The sequence below is a fragment of the Ovis aries genome, chromosome 2 (assembly GCF_016772045.2).
Source record: "Ovis aries strain OAR_USU_Benz2616 breed Rambouillet chromosome 2, ARS-UI_Ramb_v3.0, whole genome shotgun sequence".
Lineage (NCBI taxonomy): Eukaryota > Metazoa > Chordata > Mammalia > Artiodactyla > Bovidae > Ovis > Ovis aries.
The window spans coordinates 150,095,285-150,117,150 of record NC_056055.1 but is presented as its reverse complement, the minus strand read 5'-3'; the positions used below and the strand labels follow the sequence as shown (position 1 = coordinate 150,117,150).

At 35.4% G+C, this 21,866-nt stretch overlaps 1 protein-coding gene across 29 annotated transcripts in view; it reads right to left on the bottom strand.

The window, feature by feature from the left end:
• The window catches only part of BAZ2B (bromodomain adjacent to zinc finger domain 2B), a 325,416-nt gene extending 305,960 nt beyond the window's left edge, over nucleotides 1-19,456 (bottom strand). For all 29 annotated transcript variants that reach the window (XM_042244893.1, XM_042244899.1, XM_042244894.1 and 26 more), the window contains exon 1: nucleotides 19,190-19,456. The gene's annotated coding sequence lies outside the window, so the exon portion shown is untranslated. The remainder of the gene's footprint in view (nucleotides 1-19,189) is intronic.
• Nucleotides 19,457-21,866: the final 2,410 nt, after the last annotated feature.

The following is a 21,866-nucleotide window of genomic DNA, read 5'->3' as shown; positions in this document are numbered from 1 at the left end:
CTTCCTCTTGCTGCCACTCCCCCTCCTGTGGCCTAATCCTGAGGCAGGCTGGTCTGAAGCAGTAGAACTGCTAAAATCAAAGATTGACCCTCAAACACGGGATCACAGATACACTCACAACACACAACTCAACAGAGTCAGAGAAAAAGATCTAAGGGAAAATATATCTGAATTATGTTTTCTGTTGCTCAGGTCACCGAGTTGCTTATTTCAAATATCAAAGACCATCAGTATTTAAATCTCCAGGACAAAATAGCAAAGAAAAACACAACCAGAACACTAAGATAAATGGAGGTAGCCATGAAGAATTATGAAGCTGCTCACTCATTTAAGTAAAATTAAACTTACTGAAATTTTTAAGTCTTAATAAAATAGAAATAAGTGAATACTTGCTTAATGTGATTCCCAAACATACATATAACAAGCCAAAAGTCACCAAAAAGAGCCAAACCTAGTGAGAGAAAGGCCATCATTAAAGAAGCCAATACACAGTGTTATAGTACTCAAACCTATTCCAAAGTCAGGAAAAAATAAGGCTCAGTTCAGTTCAGTTGCTCAGTTAAGTCCGACTCTTTGCAATCCCATGAATCGCAGCACGCCAGGCCTCCCTCTCCATCACCAACTCCCGGAGTTCACTCAAACTCATGTTCATCAAGTCGGTGATGCCATCCAGGGATCTCATCCTCTGTGATCTCCTACTCCTGCCCCCAATCCTTCCCAGCGTCAGAGTCTTTTCCAATGAGTCAACTCTTCGCGTGAGGTGGCCAAAGTACTGGAGTTTCAGCTTTAGCATCATTCCTTCCAAAGAAATCCCAGGGCTGATCTCATTTAGGATAGACTGGTTGGATCCCCTTGCACTACAAACGACTCTCAAGAGTCTTCTCCAACACCGCAGTTCAAAAGCATCAATTCTTCGGTGCTCAGCCTTCTTCACAGTCCAACTCTCACATCCACACATGACTACTGGAAAAACCATAGCCTTGACAGGATGGACCTTTGTTGGCAAAGTAATGCCTCTGCTTTTGAATATGATATCTAAGTCGGGCATAATTTTCTTTCCAAGGAGTAAGTGTCTTTTAATTTCATGGCTGCAATCACCATCTGCAAAGATTTTGGAGCCCAGAAAAATAAAGTCTGACACTGTTTCCACTGTTTCCCCATCTATTTCCCATGAAGTGATGGGACCAGATGCCATGATCTTCGTTTTCTGAATGCTGAGCTTTGAGCCAACTTTTTCACTCTCCACTTCCACTTTCATCAACAGGCTTTTAGTTCCTCTTCAATTTCTGCCATAAGGGTGGTGTCATCTGCATATCTGAGGTTATTGAGATTTCTCCTGCATACAGGTTTCTCAAGAAGCAGGTCACGTGGTCTGATATTCCTATCTCTTTCAGAATTTTCCACAGTTTATTGTGATCCACAGTCAAAGGCTTTGGCATAGTCAAAAAAAGCAGAAATAGATGTCTTTCTGGAACTCTCTTGCTTTTTCAATGATCCAGCAGATGTTGGCAATTTGATCTCTGGTTCCTCTGCCTTTTCTAAAACCAGCTTGAATATCTGGAAGCTCACGGTTCACATATTGCTGAAGCCTGGCTTGGAGAATTTTGAGTCATTTCACTTAATAGCTCATCTATAATAAAATTTAAGTGTAAAGCAAGGTAAATCTTGAAATCATAAACAAAAAGAATAAAATATTCATTTTAAGGTACTGGTATTTCTTTCTATATTGAAAACAACATAAACATAACAAAAGGAAGAAGTACGGAGAAAAGAAAAGGAAGAGGATAAAAAAAAAAAAAAAAAGATTACCTAGCAGTGGTGCGCTAGAGCTTACTCATAGTAACTCACAAGAGACATCTGTTAAATTTTCAGGAACTTTGCAACCAAGGTATTAAACACAGTCACTATTAAAAATTAAATTATATTAAGTTACCATTCAGTAAATAATATTAAAAATAAGGTAATAAACACTTAAAATTTATCACTCCCTAATTACTCCCATTATTTTACTACATTTTATTATGGCCTACACTGTTGAAGTTACTTAAATTTATTGTATTACTTTTGTGCTAATACTATATAATGGTTATATGACTGTACAGCTCAAATATGTTCGGTGGTATTAAGCTGCTGGATTGAAAGAGACCACGTTTAGAGCATTTATCAAAGAAAATAGCACATAGCATCTATTAGAACTCCTTCTATCAGACACACACACCAGTTTTTAATATTTACCAGAATACCACTGTACATGTGTAAAATATTCATATGCTTCAACAAAGCAATTGAACCTTCAGGAACATAGCCTAAGGAAATAAATTAGAATACACATAAGAACTTAAGGATGTTTGTTTCAAAACTTTGAGAATATTTTTTTAGTAAAAAATATATTTTTAATTTTAAGAAAAGTCATGTTGTACTTCTGAAATGAATATGGTATAATATGTCCATTATATTTCAATTTCTTAAAAAGTTAGAAAATAAACAACAAAATTCATATAAAGAAAAAAGGAAAATCAAAGGGAAATAAATATAAACTGCAAGAAGGAATAACAGTCAAATTGCAAGGCAGCATTTACAATTGACTTTTACCATAAACAAGCAAACAGTATAAATATAATGTGAAAATTTGTTTTTTAAAGGTCAAGTTAGGGACTTCCCAAAGGGTCCAGTGATTAAGAATCTGCCTTGCAATTCATGTGGCAAGGGTTTATCCCTGGTTGGAGAACTAAGATCCCCCTTGCCTCGGAGCAACTAAGCCCACGTGCTGCAAATACTGAACCTGTGCACTCTGGAGCCCACTCATGACAGACAACTAGAGAGTCTGGGTGCCGCAACGAAGACCCCACATGACCCAACAAAGATCATGCATGCCACAACTATGGGCTGACACAGCCAAATAAATAAACGTCAAGTTATATTCTCAAGTAATCTTAATTTAGGCATCTAATAAGTAACAGAATCATTTACCAGGATGACAACTTCAACTGATCAATGAAAATTTATTTTTGTATATTCAGTACTAATTAATATTTTTTAGAAAGCGTACTTCCACAAGAGGTAGAAACAGAACAATGGGGGAAAAAAACTGACAATGCATTAAAAAGCTGACTTTATTTAGTTTAGTATTCCTTATAACAGATATTTTGAGGAAATGCAGGATGGATAATAAGTATTGACGGGAAGCTGAGCCTTAATACAGGCACTAAAAGACAGTTTTACTAGGAAAAAAGAATGGGGAATAATTTATATGCCAAAAATAAAATATAGAACAAACTATTACCAGTGGTGGGGGGGCAGGTGGAAAGGAGGCAAGACAGGGAAGTGGATTAAGAGATATAAACTATTATGTACAAAATAAATAAAATCAAGGATATACTGTACAGCACAGAAAAATACGGCCTTTATTTTATAATAACTTTAGACGGAATATCACTTATACAAATACTGAATCAGTATGTTGTACATCTGAAACTAATATTGTAAATAAACTACACTTGAATACAAAAAGATGTTTTAAACCTAAGGAAAAAGAAGAAGCTTGAAAGAACAACCATTCTAAACTTCAGACAATACTACAAAGCTACAGTAATCAAAACAGTGATATTAGCACAAAAACAGACATATACATCAATGAACAGAATAGGGAATCCAGAAATAAACCAAGACACTTATAGTCAATTAATCTAAGACAAAGGAAGAAAGAACATACAAGGGAAGAAAAAAACAGTTTCTTCAGCAAGTGGTATTGGGAAAGTTAGACCACTATAATACGTGTAAATCATTGAAATTAGAACATACCCTCACACCAGACACAAAAATCAACTCAAAATGTTTTAAAGATGTAAATATAAGACAAGACACCATAAAATTCATAGAATATAGACAAAACGTCCTCTGATATAAATTGTAGCGATTTCTTCTTAAGGAATAAAAAGCAAAAATAAACAAATGGAACCTAACCAAACTTAAAAGTTTTTGCTCAACAAAGGAAATTCTAAACAAAATAGAAAGACAACCCATATACTAGGAGAAAATATTCACAAGCCATGCGACCAACAAGGGCTTAATTTCCAAAATACACAAACAGCTCACATAACTCAACATCAAAAACAAATAACCTAATCAAAATATGGGCACAAGACCTAAACAGACATTTCTCCAGAAGACATACAAATGGCTAAGAGGCATATGAAAAGATGTTCAATGTCACTATTAAAGAAATTCGAATCAAAAAACTACAATGACCTATCATTTCATACAGGTCAGAATGTGTGTGTGTGTGTGCGTGCGTGCATGCGTGCGTGCGTGCGTGTGTGCGTGTGTGTGTGTGTTAGTCACTCAGTGGTATCTGACTCTTTGCTAGCCCACTGACCGATTTTCCAGGCAAGAATACTGGACCGGGTTGCCATTTCCTTCTCCAGGGGGCCTTCCTGACACAGGGACGAACCTGGGTCTCCCACATTGCAGGCAGACTCTTTACCATCTGAGCCACCAGGGAAGCCCATACTGGTCAGATGGCCATTATCAAAAACTCTACACATGATAAAGGTTGGAGATGGTATAGAGAAAAGAGAGCATTCCTAAACTGTTGGTGGGAATGAAAATTGGTACAGTCACTGTGGAAAACAAGTCTGGAGGCTCCTTGAAAAAAACTAAAAATAGAGTTACCATATGATCCAGCAACTCCACTCCTGGGATAAATACATTCCAGGTATATCCTGTAATGAAAACTCTTAATTCAAAAAGATATATGTACCCCAATGTTCACAACAGCACTATTTGCAACAGTCAAGACAGGGAAGCAACCCAAGTACTCATTAACAGACGACTGGTTTCAGATGTGGTACGAATATACAATGGAATATTACTCAGCCATCCAAAAGAATGAAATATTGCCATCTGCAGCAATATGGATGGACTCAGAGAATATCATATTAAGTGAAGTTAGACAAAGACAAATATTACATAATATCACTTATATGTGGAATATGAAAAATACTACAAATGAATCTATATGTAAAATAGAAACAGGTTCACAGACTTAGAAAACAAACTATAGTTACCAAATGGGAGGGGAGAGGAATAAATGAGAAGTATGCAACTAATAGATACAAACTACTATACAAAAAATAGGTAAGCACCAAAGATTTACTATATATCACAGGGAACTATATTCAACATCTTATAATAACCTATAATAAAAAATAATCCAAACATATTTATATATGTACTGAATCACTTTACTGTATATCTGAAACTAACAAAATACTATAAATCAACTATACTTCAATTTAAAAACCTCTGCTTCTCTTCAATTTAAAGAGTTATACTTTCATTGATAAAATATTCAGTTCAGTTGGTTCAGTTGCTCAGTCGTGTCTGACTTTGGATAAAATATTAGTCCTCCAAAATTTACTTTTTAAAATAATTAAATAAGATAAAAATAAGAGAACTGACTATAAAAACTATGTCAAGAAGCACAATTTCAGCTTAAAATGGAAATAAAATGTTTTCAAAAATCTAAGAAATTGACAATTTAATATTTGACATTTCTATAAATTAAAACATTATAAAGCCAAATTAAGCACAGTGAATATAATAAAAACATAGTATCATTAATACTTTGTAGAATTTATAAATACTTTATAATAAACACACTGAGAAATCAGTGCAATAACAGGTAAATGTTAAAGACAAATTACAAAAGAGAAACACAATAGGTTAAGACACTGAAAAATGGTCACTCTTATTAGTCACAGAAATGCTGATTAAAGAAAGTACAATTTTGAGAATTCCCTGGTAGTCCACTGGTTAGGACTCTGCTTTCACTGCCGAGGACTCAGGTTCAGTCCCTGGTTGGGAAACAGATCTTGCAAACCATGCAGCTTGGCCAAAAAAGTAAAATATAAAATAAGATACAGTTTTTTGCAAAAGCTAAAAATAATTAATATACCAAATCCAATGAAAGTGTGGTAAATATGAAAAGTTATATATTGCTACTGAAATATAAATTCATACAATCTTTGCAAAAGCTAAATTTATACTATATATATTAAGAGGCTTTAAATATTCCTAGCGCTTGATCCAACAATTGCATTTCTGGGAACTCAGACTATGAAATAATGTCAAACAACAACAAATAAAAGCATTATGAATAAAAAATGCTCACTGAACCATTATTTGAACAGGCAGGAAGGGAGGAATCTATTTGCACAGCCATGTATTCCACCATTTGCACTCAACTGGGGCACAAGAGAAGAATCAGATAATCTTGCGGGGAGGTAGAAGATTGGGAAGATTTCAGAAAAGTAACTCTTCTGAAGGATATAAGAAAATAAGCAGATTCTATCAAGCAAAAAGAGAGAAAATAATAATTAGATACAGGGAATATCATATGCAAAACCATGGAGTCATCAAAGTCTACAATCAGGGATCCATAACATATTGTACGTCTCTAATGTCTAGAACATGCTACCTCCCATCTCCCAGTTGTTTTCAGATAGTGATGTTTGGCAGTGGTATAAACACATTCGAGGCTATAAAAATAAACGCAAATGGAAAATATTAGGCTAAGTGAACTTGATTGTTCATTTATATATAATGTGATATATCAGGAGGGAAGTTGTTGTTTAGTTGCTAAGTCTTGTCCCACTCTTTTGTGCATCTATATATAATGTGATATATCAGGAGGGAAATAGAGGGGTTTTAAAAAACAGATGAAAGTTGACCTTAAGCTAAACTCATCATGCGACTGTATGATGTATTAGAAAGAGTATCTAGCCATTCCAAGTGTTAAGCCACAGCCAATTTCTCTAGTTTCCACTTCATCATCTGAAAAGGAGGAAGTAAGTGTTCAACTACATCAAATTATTATGGTCTTACAAAATAAATTCAAATGTAAGGTAATACCATCTCCTTACATGGTAATACCTCCCCAACTAGCTCAACACCATTTCTTTAAATTATGTGAAAGTGCTCGTCACTCAGTTGTGTCTGACTCTTTTGTAGCCTGTCAGGCTCCTCTGTCCATGGAATTCTCCAGGCAAGAATACTGGAGTGGACTGCCATTTCCTTCTCCAGGGATCTTCCTGACCCAGGGATCGAACCCTGGTCTACTGCATTGCAGGCAGATTCTTTACTGTCTGAGCCACTGGGGAAGCCCCATATCAATCCTTCTGCCCATTCACATTGCTATTAGTCTAGTCATTACCACCTAACACTGGAATTTCTGTAATAAATTACCATTCTTTCTAATAGCCTCTTCTTTTCATGAATTTAAGACTTCTTCCAAATCTTTCTAAAACAACTTTTTAATGTCACGCCTCTGCTTGAAAATTTATTAGCTTGCCCAATCCTCTTTTCTTACTTAATCTCCCATTATTTTCAAACAAATTTTAGTTGGGTAAGTGTTTCCCTCTATCCTCTTTATCTGGTCAGGCTGCTGTTCTAAGCTAAAATAGCTACTACTTTCTTCAAAGTCCAACTGAAGTTTCACTGTCTCCTTGAACTGTTTTATGTTTTAATTCTGGTAGGTAGTTAGAACAGGAAAAAGGAGGCCAAAACAGCGGTGGTGAAAAGACAAAGAAAGGGAAAAACCTGCGAAAATGGAACAAAAGGATATCCACAGACCGGAGTGAGAACTGCAGGTGAAACAAACACACCCCCTTCTTGGCCACCCCAATCTGCATAGGGCAGGCTCAAGGTGGGGAGAAGACAAATGAATAAAAGGAGGGAGCCAAGACAGATTGAAGCCTCTCCTTTGCGGTTGGCCCACCCTCATGTCTTGAGGGTGTACTATCCTTTATTTGCCAAATAAAACCCTGAGCTATAAACGAGCTGTTAACACTGGTCGAGACAGAACAGAGGAAATTACACACTCTCCCGACAATTCCAAAGCAATTTTTTTTAAACATCTTGGTGACAGGAATACTTAAGCATATAAACTATCTCAAACCATGCATCAACCTTCCTATACAGTAGAAACTCATGTTATTGGTGGATTAGGGAGCATGGTAGGTTCTATTCAGTACAATGTATTAAAATAAAATAAAAATACCATCATAAATCAACTATACTCCAATATCACTAAAATTTTAAATATATACATGTGTGTGTATACATATATGCAAAATGGACATGGACAACACTGGAGACAGATTACTGTCCCTCCTAAGTCCAACACAGCCAGTTTTACCATCAACATTAAAGTTGATGTCATTTGTGTAGTTGAACACCAGATATCCATAGCTAGCCCACATTCAGAAGCTATGATATACAAAAAAATATTTATATTAAGAATCACATTGAGTGTTAAGACGCCACACTGTAAAGTTACTCAGGAACAGAGAGCACCTGACATGTATCCCACTTGGAGAGTAAGTTCACTGAGTTAATGATGGCTACTGAAACTGTTTTTCCTTTCCTACCCCCAATCGTTTCCCTGATAAAAATAATTTCTGATATAACAATCATGAAAGACTTTATGTACATCCTTTCTAAGTACATTCTTTCCTTGAGCATATTATGGACCATGCATTTTATTTCTGGTCACCTTGAATTATTTCTAGTTATTAAAAAAGAGAAGCTGACCCAATTCTTGCTCTCAATTTAATGACCAATTTATTTAACTAATCACTGCTGCCTAATACAGAACTGTCAGCATATCACAAGAGTACTAAACATGAGAAATTAATAAGTGATTGTTTCTACAGGTAGCTATAGCTAAATATATATATATATATATATCTCACTTGTTAGGTGCTAAGATTACAAATATAGAAACAAACATTTATTTTTACTCAGGCACACATGCTTAATTTAGTTGTATCTCTGAACTTCAGCTGCAACATACCAAATGCTCCCTACTAAGAATAAAACATTTGCAATAAATTGCCCAAAATGACCTATTTCACAAAACATATTTCATTCTAAAATGAAAAAGGTGAAATGAAAAGGTGAAATTCAATACTATGTCATGGAACACTTTATTCAAAATAAAACAGGGAAATTCAGGTCACATTCCTAATCCTTACTTTCTTCCCCGCAGCATGACTTGTTCCTACTGTCTCATTTCACACTTCATACAAAAGCATTTACATACTCTTTAAAACAGTTCTTCTCTTTTATGAATTTTGGCAAGTACATTTCTTTCTGGAGAAGGAAGTGGAAAAAGGTTTTACCTAACTGGCCAAAGTTATTACATGTTCTCTTCCTGGACCAACTATCTTACTGTTTACACAGCCCTTCCCTAACCCTTCAACTTCCTACTTCAAATCCCCAAGGTATGATCATAGATATTTTCTCAACAAGCTACTAAAAATATCAATAATAACATACAAGAATTTAATGTTAAGATACTCAGCCCAGAATGAAGAAATTCTTGATACTTTCCAAGAGGACTCAATTACATAATAATGCTACACTCCTCCGCATCCCCATTTAAAAGCCTTCTTTAAAACTCTGCTCTTTTTGTTGTTGTTATTGCCAATCCCCAACATTTCCTTTAGCTCTGTAGTACTCCGTTTATTTTTGGCCGAACAGTGCTACATGAAGGATCTTAGTTTCCTGATCAGGGATCAAACCCACAACCCTAGCAGCAGAAGCAGGGAGTCTTGGTCATTAGACTACCAGGGAAATCCCCTACAGCATTCTTCTTTTAAAACAGATTTGATCCACAGTCTCTGTTATTTGTCTTGCAGTACGCTACACTAACAACCCATAAAATGAGAAATATATTATCCTATGATTTACAGGCTGCTTCCTCATTTTTTCAGATGCTCAAGATAGGCTTTGCTCCTTCCTATATCACTGTAATGGTTTTTTGTTAATAATGACCCTTTTCCCAAGGTCCAGAAGTTATGTTTCAACAATCACGTCATCATGGAAACCAGAAAAGGTAACAAAGTCAGATACTAGACTTTATTTCCACATTTAATTTACTCAAAACTCACCATCATCAAGATAAGAAATGACTACATAGAAATTTTTAAGTTTTCTTCTAACACGTCCCTTCAAGAAAATGTTCATCACAGTACTGCAAATAAGGGAAATGAAATGAATGTAATTATCTTAGGACAACAACAATGAAGTTAGGAAAAGTCTAATCACAGAAAATGAAGACTTTCTTTCACATTTGAGTATAAATTTTTTAATTTCTCTTTTTCATAGTCTCTACTCTTTGTGGAATTTTCTATTGTAAGTGAAATTCAGTACTGATGTAATTTAAAGTAAGGGCTTATGTTTTGTTACTTTTTGTCCTTACGAATATTCCCATTATTGACAGTGCAGCCAGTCTGTTTGGCTGTCTTCATTTATCCAAAGGAACTAAAAGAAGTAAAAGTGTTTCCTGAGTCAGAGACATCAAACCCCCTTGGAAAGCCAGTTCCTCACCACCAAATCTAAAAAAAGGAAACAGCAGTGATGTCCTCCCTTTGCTCAATGTTCTTAGCAATGTTCAATGCACTAGGTTTCAAGAAAAAACATTTATAAGAGCATAAGAAAAGAATGAGGGAGAAGAAAGCAGTTCTGGTTAATCTTACATTAAACACAATATTTGAGTAACTCTGACCAGGAAGGGCAGTTTTGTCAGTTTTAACCTTGCTTCCACAAACAACAACCCTATCACTGAAATGGATGATTTGAAACTGATTAACCCACCTTCTCCAGAGAAAGCCAAACAGTCAATTTTGAAAGCAATGGAAAAGCAGGACCCCATAACATTCTCTTTTCCTTCAAAGGTTACCCCAACACTGTTACACAACTACTCCACATGCCCAACAGACCTAGTTTGAATTAATTTGTTCCACAGGGGGCTCATGCTGTCCTGTTTTAGTTAGATACTTCGTCCAGATCCCTGAACATTCAGTTTATTCATCTTCTTGGTTTAATTCAAAGCTGTCTAAACCAAATAACCTTTTCTAATGATTCCAGACAAAAGTTATCTCTATTCTGCTGCTGCTGCTGCTGCTGCTGCTAAGTCACTCAGTCATGTTCGACTCTGTGTGACCCCACAGACGGATGCCCACCAGGTTCCCCCGTCCCTGGGATTCTCCAGGCAAGAACACTGGAGTGGGTTGCCATTTCCTTCTCCAATGCATGAAAGTGAAAAGTGAAAGTGAAGTCACTCAGTCGTGTGCGACTCTTAGCGACCCCATGGACTGCAGCCTACCAGGCTCCTCTGACCATGGGATTTTCCGGGTAAGAGTACTATGAGATTTCACAAACTTTATTCTATGGCTCACCAAAGTATGCTTGAAGGCAGCATACAGTACAGAGTTGATGAATGAAGGCAGCTGCCCTCCTTTTCTCAAATTATTAGTAGTAGAGGAATAAAAGTGCATCAAATACCTGTGATTCCCCTGTAGTTGCAGGTACTGAGTCAATTCAGTTTTCAAGTAATGTCTAAATTTTCTACTGTTTTGTTGAGCTTCCAATATTTTTAAAAATGGATCCATTACCTTTCCTTTCTTTTTATCTAAATATAATTACCTGTTATATAATGAGAATCAGAAAAGGGAGACAAAAATCCTAAACCTTCATTTTGGTGAAAATCTGAGGACTTCGCTCTATCTGATCTACCAAGAAGTGAAGAAGGAAGGGAAACTAAACTCACTTGAAATTTACTTCCTTCTACACTAACTCAGCTTACTCTTTGTTAAGCTGTGAAAGAGCAGGGAAATAACTGAAAGGTCAATAGTCAAAAGACAGAGAGGAAAAAAAGGCATAGAATAATTCACAAAATGATCAATGTAAACTCAAATAATGGCAACTTAACTATATAAAGTCATTACCCTACAAAATGCAAAACTGAAACTTAACACATCGTCCTTTAATAACCTTTCAATTTATTATTTAGAAAAAAGTGCAGCCTACTATCAGCTAGATTAAATCTAGCCATATATTCTGTTATATTACCAACATATCCAGCCATTTGTGAAGGCAAGAAAGAGTAAAATGCACTCTTAGGATTGGTACTCAACCTTGAAGTGCTGAAAGCTACTTTATCATCTCGTGTGGGGACAAACACATGCAAGCACATGCGAATCTAACACTATGTGTGTGGGAAGCTCAATATAATCACCACCATTGCAAATCACTCAGGTGTCCACTTATTTGAACGTACACAAATCAAAGCAAAGCTCCCTGTGATTCCCACCAGGATATCTGAAATCACATTTAACATTTTCTCCTCCTACAGTTCTCTGTGAAAGCCTGAGATATAGTGGTTTTCTTCTCTCTTTTCAGTCACTACTAGGCAGCACATGTAGGAAGCTATTCAAGCTGGACTGGCTTACACATGTCATCTCAATACTGTAACAGCACAGCTGTGCTTTATATTCCAGAAGTGACCTAAAGGCAGAAGAGACTCCTCAGTTTTTTTAGAGTTGGCATTATTCTAATCCAATTACAATGTCTTGTTGATTTTCTTTTCTATCTTGCCTCATATCACTCAAAACTAAAAGTACTATCATTTTTCTACATATAAGATGAAACTGTTTTACAGGTTAATTAATCACAACTTATTGTTTGCATTGTTTCTTAAAACTATACCTAACTAGTAAAATGTAATTAATGATATTTTCATATCAAAGATAATTTGATTATTCATCTATGGACAAAATCATAAAACATACTTTCCAAAACATACAATGTCTGTATAATCTTTGTTTGGGGCCAAAATAAGACATATGATAGGTAATGTACATTATTGACCTTTTACATTTAGTTCCTTCAAAGCTTCTTTATTTTATTCAGCATTTAGCTTAAATGAAATATTTAAAATTGAAGCTATTCTATGTTGCAAACACAGCTAAAATGAAGAGCTGCTGTAGCAGCAGTGACCAGATTTTAAATGCAGGTAGATCAATAAAAAAAAATATCCACTAAGCACAGGCTCCATGTGTGAGTGGAATGGTTTATAATAGCTTGCAAATGACTATGTGCTTGCTGTAACCAGCTGTTCTTAAATTATGAATATGCAACCAATTCATGTTAAAGCCAAATCCCAGCACTATTTCTACAGAGAAATCCCAGTAGTTTTGCTTGTTCTACATGTTAGCTCTGTTAAGGATACAAATAGCAGTAAGCTTCCGAACAAATAGGACCAAACTATTGGCATTTCATGCACTGGGTCCATTATCACAGCAGGGGATGTCAATCATTGGTACATTCCTATAACAGCTCAGGCAATATGACAATGATCTAGCAGGAAAAAAAATCAAAATCTCTGCAGCATACTCAAAGTCCTTCTGACAACCTAATGCTTTCTGACTTCAGCCAATCAGATTGTCAGACCTGACCTACAAGAAGACTTGCATCAAGCTTGAAACATTTAAAAACATCAATCATAAAAACAAAGACAGGACATTGAATTATACAGTATTAACCTCCAGGGTTTGCATACAAAGACCTTAGATTTATTTATGTCCCAGCGAGTTAAGAGCTTCAGGACACCGTTCTTTACACCAAACTGACTGCCAATTTGATGAACCTCTCTGCCCTCAGCAGGAGTGCACCGTCCTTGATTAATGAGTGCATGCTTGTGGAAAAGTGTTAAGAGGAGAAAACAGAGGAAAAACACACAATTATGTCTACACATCACTAAAGTACAATAATCATCTATAAACAAAATGCTTCTTTTTTCTTACATACACAAGCACACATGTATACACATAAAGTCAGTAAAGGTTCTGATCTATGCATTAGCTCCATTACTATTATCTCTAACATTTAATTTTCATTTGAAAGGCATTAAAAAACCAAACTACAAGCCAAATGTCATAAGTTATAAATATAACTTTTTAAAGCATTAATTTTATTTTTTAAAAAATTAAAAACACTATCTTATAGAGTAAATTTTTAAATATGTAAGATAAAAACAGTAGTTTCATCTCATGTTCTTAAGAGCCATTCATTTTAAAAAGTTCAGTGTTTAACTTAAAAATATCAGATCTCTTAAATATTTTACATCTCAGACTACATTATAATGCCACAAATCATATCACATTTAAAACATTTGAAAGTCATGTAAATTCACTTTCATTTAAGCTCCATTGGTAATTGTAAATTAATCAAATATATTTATTGCTCATTATTCAAAGTTCACAGAGTCAACAAATAAACTTACAAAAAACTTTTTATGACTCTTCTGTTTAGAACTGCTTTCCTTTAAGAAACCCAATGCGGAAAAAACCCTACTTAAATTTGAGATGCTTATTTGCACTACAATTAAAATTGTATCATTTCTAAAAATGAGCTAAGCATTGATATTCCTTTAAAAAAGTTTACATTTAATATACAGCTCAATTTACCATTTAGTTTATATGAGTATCTGACATGATACAAATATTTTCTGAGTAAATATATTTCTTAAAATTTGAATCATAGGCCAAGGTAATAGAATAATTTTAAGAAACTGCATGGTGATTATATCAAAAGATTATATAAAAGTATTATTACCTGAGTATAAATTTTACCTTTAGTCTCAGTAATGTATGATCTATTTAAAAGAAAAGCATTTTCATAAACTCATGATTTCAGGAAATCATAATTCAGGAATCACTCAGCAGTGTATTTTAAGTGTTTAAATTTGTTTATATTGTCTAAGAAGGGATTTAACTCAGCAAATTATCTATTCTAATCATCAATTTCACATTTTAAGAATTTCTTTTAAAGGTAAACTATTTTAAGTATGTTAAAAATATCATGCTCTGAAAAACTGTTAGTCTAAAGATTCTAAAATTAAAAATCAATAAATTTTGGAACTAGAAAATATCTTTTAACATAGTGATGTTACATTTTATCCTTAAACTCATCATCCTTAAGTTTACGCAAATTTTTTTAAATGTTTTTTCTTCTGTTGAGATTATCACTCTTATTTTCCCCCTCGCCTATCTCCTCTCCCTCTGAAGAAAAAAAAAAAAAAACGCAAGTAATTAGAAGAAGCTGAAAACGCCTTGGCACCAATGGGATGATCTGACACCATTTTAGTACCACAGTATGATAGTTGCAACTATCAATAAAAGTAACTAGTAAAATAAAAATATAATTTCAAATTTTAAAATCTTAAATGATTGTTAATCCATTACTGAATGTTATTTTACCTCCTCATAAAGGAAATTAAACCTTACATTGCCCTTTTTGTCAATAACTATTCTCTCTTCTGATTATCTTCTATAACAAAAGTTTAAAGAAATGTTTAATCAAACAAGTCAACAATTTAAAAGCACAATATTTTTAAAGTCTCATGATATAAAATATTTAATTAAATGGAATCAAAAATTTCTTAACTTCACAAGGTAATTAATCCCACAGAATATCAAGTTAATTCAAAATCATTAAACCTTGATAAAATTATTTCCTACAGGGATCAAAATCACCACATCACTTTGTGCTAAATCCTATCTTCCTTTGATAGTTCTAACCAGGACTAGTTCAAAAACTCACAAACTACAGCTCAAAATCTTTGATAAATCTTTACACTTAAAAGTAATCAACTTTTATCACATACTTTGACTAATTCAAGGGATAAGACAAAAAACTAAACTTTTGTGCAACTGTAATATCCTACATCTTGTACAGTAACACAAAAGTAGCAACAAAGACATTAACAATTGCAGTTCAAGCTGGGAGTGACTGTTCTGTTTCAATTCAATGACACCACTAATGGCTTCTTAGCAGTTCCATGAAATCAACCAGCTGTCAAGTTGATGCATCAGAAGGAACAGTTATGCACTCCCATAAGAAAAAGCAACACATCAGGATGTTTGGCAAAACATCTGCTCCTTTACACTGTAGTTCTATAATAAACATGCAAACAAAGAAATGGGAAAAAGGGCAACAGAATTAAAATTCCAAGGTTTCCATTACAGTCTCATATGCATTTTAAATAAATGGCTTACAAAAATAAAAACAAATTTCTGCCTGGTTGAATAAGTTATTTTAAATCTTTTGAAAATGCAAAATATTACTCAGATTCTTCTAGAAAGACAAAACTACATATAAATTGTTCCATTTTTAAAACTGAGAGTAAACTATAGTTAACAAGTAAAATCTTATTATTTTATATACAAAACTCAAAAAGTATTACTAACATATGCCCTTCTTTCATTTAATGTGTTTAGTAACTTATGCTAACAGTATTCTAATAAATGCATTTTCAAGACTGAAGAGTCTAAAAATATTGTTCAAGAGTGTTTGAAACAGTAAATGCTGCTACAGTTCAGCCCTAGTATAACATATAACAGCAAATATACTATCCCCTGTATTTCAAAATATGTATCTACTCCTATTTCTGTCCAAACCATTATATGAATACAACATTAAGTTCTTACAAATAATTTCCTATTTTAAAGCATATAATTTTATTTTCTTTAAAAAAAGAGAGAGAAAAACTCATCATCACAGGCTTTAAATACTTTTACATTCAACCATGCATTTCAAACATTTATAAAATCTGCTTTTTACTATCTGAAACTTACAAGAGCCTCAATGTGTGGAAGTTATTGATTATGCAGCACAGTGACAATATGTACAGTGTTTACAATAGGTGTGAGACATCAAACGTACTTAACTCCCATTTTCTTAAACTGCTTATCCTCTGTGCTTGCCATTTATAATCTGCCAAATCTTCTAGTCCTTTGTTGCATGTATAATTTAGAACCATCTGTTCTATGTGCTTTTAACTATTTAAACATTTTTCACCTACCTACGATTCACATAAATGTCATTCAATTCAGTCAAGCTTTCTGTATTGCGTTTTACATAAAGCAAATCTCTAAATAAATAGCACAGCAGATAACACCAAATAAGACTGCTACAGCGATAGAAACATACCATATACAACCTAAGTTTTTATGTGTTAGACAAATCTTTCAATGTACTTGGAATTGTTTCTATTAGCTTTTTTTTGAGTTAATGGTAGTCAATGTTTTTCTCCAACCCAGAAGACAAAGAGAATGCAAATTAAATACAGACAGTTTCATGTCCTTGTTAGAAGTAAATATGCTGACTGAAAATGACTACAGGAGATAGAATTCCACTTTCCCATTCAATTTGCATTGCCTCTTATTTATATACCAGTCAGTATATCATTAAGTTTGATCATGTGACCAACCGAACTTTAGTGAGGGGAAAAACTATTTTAGACAAGCAAATTAAAACACCACAAGTTTTTATTGTTTATCTTTTCATAATGGCTGACAAAAGAGCATATAGCTTGAGATTATAAAATATATTTTTAAATCAATGTTGCCTTTTAAACACTAACTATATTTTCACCAATCATTTTACTTAATATTGCTACTATATTTTTAAAGTATCCAGTATTTCCAGCTTTTTTTGAAAACTGTATCTTCAAAATGCAGAGAAATATTTAAAAAAACAGAACAGATAATTACAAGAAGGAATCTAGGTCATCTAAAATAAGTATACATAAATATTAACCAAGCTGATTAAAGAAAAATCCACAGGAGTGGAGTAAATAAAAAAGGAAACATGCAAATATTCAAATTCTTTAAAGTATACAAAACATACACAAAAGCCTGGTGAATACCAAAGACCACTGTTTCCACCATTTTTTCGCACAGTTTTCCACCTGTTACCAAAACATAAAATGTGCAGACACCGAGGGCTCATTTTGAGAGCAGGACACAAAAATAAGCAGAACATCCTATCGTTAACCTGTAAGTTACATGGTCCTTCACATGGTCGCTTAAAACACGGAAAAAATTAAGCGAAAATTTTACTCCTTGTAAAATTTCTTCATAAAGTTTACATGACGTCACTGGGCCCCCTGAACATTCCCTAAAGTTTGAATCTTAACCAGACACACTTTTTGACTTTCTGAGGTTCCTTCCCAGTCTTTGAAAAATTAAAATTAAAAAAAAGAGAGAGAGACTTGGGAATAAAAATTGCCCAAGATGGCGAAACGCTTGTTGTTTAGAGGGCAGAGGGAAAAAAAATGGAGGATATTGTAATATACACAAAGGGATAAATTTCAGCAACTCGGCCAAGGACTGCAGCTGCTTCTCTCTTTATAAGGAAGCAACACACAAAAGATAAATACAGAAGGAGAGAAAAGAAGGGAAAATCTCCCAAACAGCAGGGCCAGTTCTGACTCTCCAAACATTTCCTTCCTTTCCCAAGTCCCATTTCTGGGGTTCGTGGAATTACTTTAAGAGGATAGGAGCCGCGAATGGGAAGGGAGGAGGGGAAGGGGAGCAAAAAGATTAAAAGAGCGAAGAGTTGAGAACAGGAGGCAGCTCCCGGGGAAAAACTGCTAGGAGACAGACATGACTGTAGGAAAAGCTATGCTCCTCTAATCTCTACGTACTGAAACAGACTTTCCAGGTATCCAGATCTTTTCCCAGTTCCACCTGCCCCTACTCCCACCCCACCCCACCCAGCTCACTTTCTGTAAACTCCCAAGCCCCAAGCTACTCGGGGAGAGAGCAAAAGAGACCCGAATTGGGGGTGGGGGGTGGCAGGCGCAGCTTATCAGTCCCACAGGGAAGAGGGGGCGGAGGCAGAAAAGGGCAGCAGTAGGCGGACTGGGGGGGTGGGGGGGAGGGGGTAATCTTGAAACTACCCCGGCGGGGATGGGGGGAGCAGCGGTTATTCCCGGGTAGGAACGGCGATCGCAACCGTGCCAGAGGTGATTTTTTTGAGAAGCCAAACTGTTGGCGGCGACCTGAGCGCTGGAAGCCGCAGGGAGGAAAAAGGACACGCGAAGCGCCGGCGGCCGAGCAGGGAGGCCGGCACAAAGGAGGCGGACTCGCGGCGGCAGCGTCTGCCCATGCCGGGGGAGGCACGGCCCGCGGCCCTGCTAGACCGAAGTCCCGCACTGGCGGCTACGAATAAAGTTTACGTTCTCCTGAGACCGCACTCCCCACCTCCCACCCAGGATCGCGCATCTCCGCGTCCTCCTCCCCCAAACTGCAATCGGGACCCCGAGCACCACCCCAGCCTTCCAGCCAGCACAACAAAGAGACACACCGACCGGCGAGGGTAAACAGCCGCGGCCGGGCGGGCAGGGCGGGCAGGGCAAGCGCCTCCAGATAAGCAACTCCGGAGTCTAACCCACTCGCAGGAGCGCAGTTTCTTCTCTTTTTCGGTTTCAAACGGCTTTACAATATTTGGAATTTTCATCTTCACCCGCACCCCTCACACCCGAGGATTTTAAACTCACCTTTACTTTCGAACTGAGAGTTGCGGTGAATGGGATTTTTGCCTTCCCCAGATGGTTTAAGGTTACGATTTTTGTTTTGGAAACCCCACCACCTCCTTATTTCTATTATTATCTTTGCAAGAAAAGTATAAGGAGAGTTGGAGTGGAGGTGAGATTTGTGATCGGCAAAGCCCTGGACGCCCTCCTTCTCCGTCTTCCGCCTCTCTCTCTCTGATTAGTTCCTATCCAGCAGCAGATTGAAGCAGGAGATGATTCTTCTCAAGGTTTGTTCAGCAGCTTCACTTCTAGGCGAAGGCTTCATGAACCAAGTGACGTCAACCAACAAGGCTTCTCTCTCTCTCCTCTCTCTAACAATGAAAGTTGCTGTTAACAAGGGAAAAAAGAGAGAGAATTGTTTATACCATTTCAGTTCCAATAATAAATGACCCATCAGCTCCTAAAGTAGCCAAGGGAGGGAGGGGGTGGCTTCTTCCTCCAAAGAATCCTGTAGCTTTGAGTTTGCACCGATTCTTGTTCCAGGAAAAAGTTAAGGAACTCTAATGTTTTGTTTTACTTTTAAAAGTAGAGAAGACAGAAACTAGGATTGAAAACGTAATTTTAAAAAAAAGTACACGGGCGAATAGGGAGCGTAGATTAACCATGTTCACCTAAACTTTGTGTGTAAACTCAGAATTTGGTTAAAATCTAAAAGTCAACTAAATGTAATATATTGGGAACTCAAAATAAAAAGCAAGACACAAAATGGTCCCAGGATAAAATGCTACTGCCCTAACCCGGAAAGGTTAAGCTGTTGTAATGTTTATACACTGAGTTAAAATTTAAATAAAACGTTAAAATAATAAGTCGTTTTAAAGTTATACGTTAAAACTGCAAAAGGTAACCTCAATAGTCCCCCACACACACACACTTCTGAGAAGGCAAAAAAGGTGGGGAGAGGATAGCTAATTGTAGGAATTAGAACACTTAAAATATCAAGTTAAGACTAGGTAACCTATTGCTCCATCTTTAAATTACGCACGAGGTATGCTATTTGTCTTCCCCACAATTTCTTCTAACTTCCTATTTTTTACCCTTCCATTTTCCTCCACCAATTTCAACATCCTGAAACCAATAAAGTTAAACTAAAGATGAAGTACAGCCCATCCCCTCCTACAGCACACCACCCTATAGTTTCCTAAAAAAAAAAAAAATTTTTTTTAAAGGCCTTATCCTTAGTAACACTTTATTACCAAAGAAGATAAATAATTAATTTTTTTTCATTGAGGTAGTGTTTTTCCCTGGAACACATTAAATTAAAAGTCCCAAAAGTTCATATAACTAAAAACTGCATAATTTAATTTTCAGGATGAAGAGTAAATGAAAGGCAACCTATAGAAAAATAATTTGACCATATATGTATATTTTGTACATGCATATGTGGATAAATGTATCTTAAAAAGATGCTATTGTTTTATGTTTCCTCTTCAGCCACTGGCTGTGATTTTAATTGTGCTGGAGGATCTTCATTAGTATTAACACATGGGGAGATTTCACAAAGCTGCTTCATTAGGAAAAAAAAAAAAGCTTGGCAGACTAGGTCTTTTTGCATGCACTGAGAATGTCAGCCTTACCTCGGTCATTTGTAACATAATAAGTGCAAGTACAATGATTGCAATGCAGGAGCACTGGGGGAAGGGCAGAAATACTGCCTGTCTAATAGGGATATCTGAAAAGAAGGCTGCTCATTACATAGTAAAATGTATGCTAAAAATTAGTGAAGATGATGTCTCAGGAGACTGATGCTAAATAAATTAATGTGCTGATATGTTTTTAATTATTATTTTTGTAATAGTTTATTTCATTCTCAGGATTCACATTGAGCAGCAAAGCTGTGCTAGCACTTATTGATTTTTTTTCCCTGCCACATTCCCGGAATACAGATTTTAATCATTTCACTACACCACACTCAGTAATTTCATTAAAAACTGGAACCTTCCATCCCCAGAAAAGCATTTAATTTCAATGACATACAATTCTGGTCTTAGCAGAAAACTGTCTCCACAGTAAAAGCTGGCCTAAGGTTCAAATGCATAATTTAATCCTGAGTTTTCCATGCTCTGCATTCCTTTGAAGCTATAATTTGAGTAACTACCTAATAACTGTAATAAGGATAATAATTTCCTTATAATATATTATTAACTCATATTTAATTAACTCAAAGGCCAAGTTCTGTACATGTATGACTGGGTCAACAGTTCCACAATATCAAAATTTACTAATAATGTTAAAGAAAACTACAGATTCCAGTATAAGTGTAGAAAGCTAGCATTCAGATATTACTTTAGCAAAGTAACGTAAAAAAGTTGATCCTTTTTATATAATAGGGGTCATTACTCAAAACAGTATTTTTAAATATTTGGAAGTAAACAGGACAATTCACTGATATTTCTGTGTGTAAATAAAGTATTTTAATATTAATATTTCAACAATCCCTTTCAGACATTTTGTCTAATCATTAGCATTACTGCTGAAAATATTCAATTTTGAAAGGATAAAAAGAAATAGCTAGATTCAAATTGTTTCAATTTTCATATAAGAATTTTCTTAAAACATTTCTCTGGAAATAAAGTTGTGGCACACTTGAATAACTTAGATAACTAAGAATGTATCTTTTACTTACTTAAATACTTTTAAAATA